Below are 6,935 nucleotides of genomic sequence, written 5' to 3'. Positions count from 1 at the left end.
CCACAACCTGTGTGTCTATTTTGCCCCTCACTTAGCCCTGCGTGGCTTGCACTATATATACTTCTCTGCCACCTCCATTCTACGTTAGCAACGGTTAGGTCATGGTTAGTTGAGCAATCCTTCTTCCACTATTTTTCCCATGGAGATGAGACCTCTATGTGAGACGATCCCCTAGTGGATGTCACAGCCACTTGCGAGGGCAAATCCCTAGTGGCTTCAAGGCCCCATCTCCCTTTGGGATTTGGGATGAACTCTACCATGCATTTACTTTCCCTTTGTTGTTTGTGTACCTTGTGGGTCTTCTGTGGTTTTGAGTCTAGTGGATGTATGATTGTACTTGTTCTTGAGTGTTTCCTCTTGTGACTTATCCCCGTTCTTCCCTGTGTTATTCGTGTTCTTGAGGTTTCCCCCTCCAATTAGTGAAAGATCGACACCTACGGGGTTCCACGTGAAATCGGACATCCATATTGGTATGAAGATCCAGGTTTCTCATGAAATCGGAGTCCTCCCCTTGCTTCTCTAGCCTAATTTTGTGTCTTTTTGTCCCAATTCAAAAATCCCCACCACAAGTATATTCGTCTAATTGTTTTGTGATTTGTTGGTTCTTGCGAGATTTTCCTGATTTTGATCCATGGAATTCGTGTTTTGCAAGTGGATCTAGCTCCCCTCCATGAAATTCCCCCAATTTTCTTTTTCCCCATCAATTTTGGCCCACGAAATCAAGTTTTTCCACCCCCGTTCACAGATCTAGAAACTAGGGTTCGTCTCGGAAGAACTTCTAGCATCACCCAGAACTTCCGGCCCTAGCCCAGAACTTTTGGGCCAAGATTTCAGCACTCCCCTCTTGCACTGTTTTGGCCATAAATAATTCATCTGTAGTCAGATTTTGACATTCTTTCGCTCGTTGTATATCTACTTAATTCCCCCATACCACAAAGATACTTGCAAAACCATTTTAATACATAAGTATTTTTCCATTTGGCATATTTTCGTGGGCCTCCACCATTACTTCCACCATTCTAACCCAGTTTTGTTTGAGATTTTGAGTTGTGGTTTCTGTTTCCTAAGGTGTTTCAGCTAATTTGGGATGGTGATACATCCAAAACACCGCCAATCATCATCGCCTCGGCCTCGACATCGACAATGGTCACTTCTCCTTTTGGCACCCCAACCATAAGCAATAATAGTAACCTCGATGACATCATCGCCCATTGTCTTGCCATTGTTTTTCGCCTTGAGCCTATTGCGTACCTTACCCATTGAGACTAGCGAGTTGAGAATTGCCGGCTCATGTTACTTGTGCACCGTAGTGTTACTCTTATGCTCCATAGATACCATAACCCTAAGCAAAACAAGGTGCATAAAAGGATTAACATCACATGCAAATGATAAGTGACATGATATGACCATGATCTTGTGCTTCTGATCTCCATCTTCAAAGCACCGGCATGGTCTCCGTCATCACCGGCACAACACCGTGATCTTCATCATGATGATCTCCATCATCGTGTTGCCATCAAGGTTGTTGCTCAAACCATGCTTCTACTATTATTGCTACCATTTAGCAATAAATGAAAGCATTACATAGCGATCAATGATTGACATGGAGGTCATACAATAATTAAATACAACCCTATGGCTCCTTCCGGTTGTCGTAGCATGGACATGCAAGTCTATATTAACTATTACAACATGATCATCTCATACATAAAATATATATCATCATGTGTTTGGCCATATCATATCACAACATAGCCCGCAAAAACAAGTTAGGCGTCCTCTAATTTGTTGTTGCATGTTTTACGTGGCTGCTATGGGTATCTAGCAAGAACGCTTGTTACCTACACAAAAGCACAGGATGATACGCAAGTTGCTATTTAACCTTCTACAAGGACCTCCCTTGTCGAATCCGATTCATCTAAGGTGGGAGAGAGAGACACCCGCCAGCCATCTTATGCAACAAAGTTACATGTCAGTCAATGGAACCGGTCTCTCGTACGTGGACGAGTAAAGTTGGTACCGGCCGCTTCTTCCCACAATACCGCTGAATCAAGAAAATACTAAGGAGGGAAGTAATCTGAATATCAACGCCCACAAACTCCTTTGTGTTCTACTCGTGATGTCATCTACGTATAGACCTAGCTCTGATACCACTGTTGGAGAACATTGCATGGGAAACTAAACTTTTCCTATGCTCACCAAGATCAATCTAGGAGAAGAACATCTATGAGAGGAGAGGTTCAACCTACATACCCTTGTAGTTCACTGAGCGGAAGCGTTCAAGAACGCGGTTGATGTAGTGGTACGTCTTCACGATCCGATCACGGTCCGTCCCACGATCTCCGGATCAAGTGCTGAATGGACGACTCCTATGTTCAACACACGTAAGGCTTGATGCCGCCTTCACCTCCTCGATCCAGCGAATGATGGTGAAGTAACTGCCTGAGTCCTCTGGCAGCACGATGGCGTGGTGAGGTGGTGGTGTTGACAATTCACCAGGGCTACGCCACGCGATGTTTAGAGGAGAAGAACTAAAAGGGAGAGGAGGAGGAGCGCCATAGCACATTGAGGTGCGGCTGCCCTCTCTCTCCCTCTCTATATATAGGTGGAAGGGAGGAGGGTAGGGCGCCCTAGGGTTTCCCCTAGGGTCCAGCAGCCAAAGGTGGGGCGACGGCTAGGGTGGCCCTCCCACCTAGGAGCCTTTCCACCCAAGTTGGGCTGGTCGGCTGCCTAGGGGGTGAGGCCCTCCCTTGGACGAAGTGGGCTGATGTGCCACCTCTCCTTAGCCCATGAGCCCCCAACACTTTCTGCCTCCCCCAAAACTCCTTTTGGCACTCCGTTGTTTCTCACATATACCCTGAAACACTTCCGGACTCTGATAACCCTCATCCTACATATAATTTTTCACCTCTAGACCATTCGAGAGTTCCTCATCAGGTCCAGGATCTCGTCCGGGACTCCCAACAACCTCCGGTCACCAACACAATGACTCGATTATGCATATATCATCACCTAACGTTAAGTGTGTAGACCCTGTGGGTTCGAGAACTATGCAAACATGATGGAGACACTCTCTGTTCAATAACCAATAGCGGGACCTGGATGCCCATATTGGTTCCTGCATATTCTATGAAGATCTATACCGGTCGAACCTTGATTTCAAGGATTCAATCAAACCTGTATATAATTCCCTTTGTCCATCGGTATGTAACTTGCTCGAGATTCGATCATCGGTATCTCTATACCTAGCTCAATCTCGTCACCTGCAAGTCTCTTTACTTGTTCCGTAATACATGATCTCATGGCTAACTCTTTAATCACGTTGCTTGCAAGATTGTTTTGATGCTATATTACCCAATGGGCCCTGAGATATCTCTCCTTCACACGGAGTGGCAAGTCCTAGTCTTGATCCATGCCAACTCAACAGACACCCTCGGAGATACTTGTAGAGCACCTTTATAGTCACCCAGTTACATTGCGACATTTGATACACACAAGGTACTCCTCTGGTGCAATAAGTTGCATGATCTTAGGGTCATAGGAATGAATACTTGACATGTAGAAAACAATAGCAATAAACTGACACGATCATATGCTACGTACATAGTTTGGGTCTTGTCCATCACATCAGTTTCCTAATGATGTGATCCTGTTACGAATAGACAACTCATGTCTATGGATAGGAAACCTTGACAATCTTTGATCAACGAGCTAGTCCATTATAGTCTTTCGAGGGACAATGCGTTGTTTATGTATCCACACATGTATCTGAGTTTCCAATCAATACAATTCTAGCCTAGATAATAAATGATTATCATGAACAAGGAAATATAATAATAACCAATTTATTATCGCCTCTAGGGCATATTTCCAACAGCTTCTAGGTCTTCTTTTTTTCCACAAAAATTCATATTAATGTTTCGTGGCAATTAAACTTTGTTAGGTAGTGTAAACCTGAAAAGCCAAAAACATATAGAAAACAACAACTAGCACTAGGCACTGGGTTAATACATTAGTACTCCAAAATAAAATGAGTTGGTATATAAACACTCAAAAAGTATCCTAGAATAATAAAATAATAGCATGGAAGAATCAAAAACCGTAGATGTGTTGGAGACGTATCAGCATCCCCGAACTTAATTCCTCCTCGTCCTCTAGTAGGTAAACGATAAAAACAGAATTTTTTATGTGACATGCTACCCAACATGTAACTTATTGCAGGTTTCATCATTGAGAAATGATGAATTAGTAAACATCAACATAGCAATGCTTGTAAACATAAACAACATAATAATGAAGTTTCAAAGCATATGATCCTTAAAGAATGTTCACCCCTATTCATTTTATCATATAATATATGGCATGGCTCCATCCTCACCACATAAATTCAAATGTTAAGCTCCACGGTGTCAAGTCATGCCATTGGATCGTACTTATTAACGTGCTTCAGCATTTTATTACTTCTGTAATATATGAGCGTCAACCATGGATTTAGCATAAAGGTGGAATAGAAGATGGTGGTTGGTTTCAAAGGCGTGAAAGTGGAGAAGAAATTCTCGCATCCACTAGGTGTATCAACACGCTATGGAGATGCCCAACAATAGATATCAATGCGAGGAGTAGGGTTTGCCGTGCAACGGATGCACTAGAGCTATACGTGAATGAAAGCTCATGTGAAGCTAAGTGGGTGTGCATCTAACTTGCTTGCTCATAAACACCTTGGGAACTTGAGGAAGGCAATCAATGGAATATACAAGCCAAGTTCTATAAATTAAAGTTCCCACCAGCATATGGAAGTGACAAAACAGGAGACTCTATATATGAAGAACATGGTGCCACTTTGAGGCACAATTGTGGAATAAGAGGTAGTAGGAGTGTCCCTTCTCTCTCTCCTCTCATTTTTTTTATTCTTATTATCCCTTTTTCTCTTTTTTTCTTTCCCCCTTTTTCCTTTTTTTCATTTTCTTCTTTTTCATATGTAGTCTCATCCCGACTTGTGGGGCAATCATTGTCTCCGTCATCCTTTCCTTACTGAAGCAATGCCCTAAATAATGATGATCATCACTTTTATTTACTTACAACTTGATATGAAAAACTTATAGGATGATATGAGTTTATATGAATGCTTCTGTCAGTTTGCCAGGATGCACAGTGATCTAGCGTAGCAAAAGATATCAAAAAATAGACAAGCATGTAAATATCATGCTAGCTATCTTATGATCATGCAAAGCAATATTACAATGGAAGTATAATTCATATGATGTGATGGTGGAAGTGAGATGACAATATATATTGAAATGGCTATAGAAATGCCACGATAGGTAGGTATGGTGTGAGTTTTCAGGAAGATATAACGAGGATTATGTGCAAGAGAGCATATCATGTCACGGGGTTTGGATGCACCGGCGAAAGTTGCACCGATTCTCGAGGTGAGAATGGAAAATGCATGGTATCGAAGAGGCTAGCAAATATGTGGAGGTGAGAGTGTGTATATCCACGGATTAACATTACTCATAAAGAACTCACATACTTATTGCAAGATTTTATTAGCCCTCTTGAAGCAAATCACTATCCGCATGCCCCTAGAGAGGAGGTTGGTAGGAGTTAACCATCGCGCGCCCACGACTTAAACAACACTAGGATTTCAATGAGGAATAAGTATGCTCACACATCATCACCATGCCATAGGAATATTTGTATGAGAAACAATTTAACAACCGATAATTTATCATACTCCAATTAACAAATGATAATGAACTGATGCTCTTTCACATTACCATATTAATATCATTAAACATGATGTCTATTTTATGTGCTACATGTGGTTCTGATTATGCACTCATTGAGTACCTATTATTTTTGGACTAGTATTATAACCCATGAAAATTACCGTCGATATTTATTGTCTCTCAAACAAATATAAGTGAAGAACAAGAGTGCAATTACTTCTATAAAATTTATATGCCATCGTGCTCTAAAAAATATAAGTGATGTACTAGAACAACTTCTAAGCTCAAAAGATATAAGTGAAGTACAAAGAGTATTCTAATAAACCATGGTGGTCTCGTTTCTCTCTCAAGTGGGTGTATTCATAGAAAAATGATTGTTGGAAACTAAAACGAAAAGCAAACTAAAGCAAACCGCGCTCCTAGCAAAACACATATCATGTGATGAATAAAAATATAGCTCCAAGTGACATACCGATGGATTGTGACGAAAGAGGGGATGCCTTTCGGGGCACCCCCAAGATTATATGCTTGAGTCTTCCTAGAGGCTACACAGAAAAGAGCAAACACTTGCACCCAACGCGGGAAAGAGGGTTGTCAAACCCCTTGGACTCGTTATTTGCAAGATTGTAAGTAGTGTGGTTAGTACTAGATAATTATAAATTGCATAAGTGAGTAGACACGGAGGCCATAGTTAAGAACATGTGCATTGTAGATAAGAACATCGAGGTATTGTAGTGTTTGTAAACTTATAAGTGAGTAGACACGGAGGCCATAGTTTTCCCAAGTGGCATCTCTCATGAAAGTAAGCATACGATGCGTAAACAAATTATTGTTGGGAATTGATAGAAAAACACATAGTTATGTGATATTCACAGCAATGGTCATGTGCATATATGTATCATGTGCATTAGAAAATAGACTGACTCTTGCGTGCACCTATTACTATTACTCCACCCATCGACCGTTATCCAGCATGCATCTAGATTATTAAGTAAAACAGAGTAATGCTTGGTGAACAATGACATAGTGTAGGGAAGATAATTTAATTAATACGAACTAACCCCATCATTTTAACCTTAGTGGCAACATTAGAAAGAAATATCTTGTCCCTTTTTGTACTAGGATATAGAAATTCGTCACACTGAGCCCACTACAACACACCCCTCTGACTGAAGAAATATCAATCTACTTGGCCAAAGCAAAACA

The sequence above is a fragment of the Hordeum vulgare genome, chromosome 6H (genome assembly GCF_904849725.1).
Source record: "Hordeum vulgare subsp. vulgare chromosome 6H, MorexV3_pseudomolecules_assembly, whole genome shotgun sequence".
NCBI classification, from domain to species: domain Eukaryota; kingdom Viridiplantae; phylum Streptophyta; class Magnoliopsida; order Poales; family Poaceae; genus Hordeum; species Hordeum vulgare.
The sequence above is the reverse complement of the archived record's forward strand: the minus strand, read 5'-3'. Positions refer to the sequence as shown.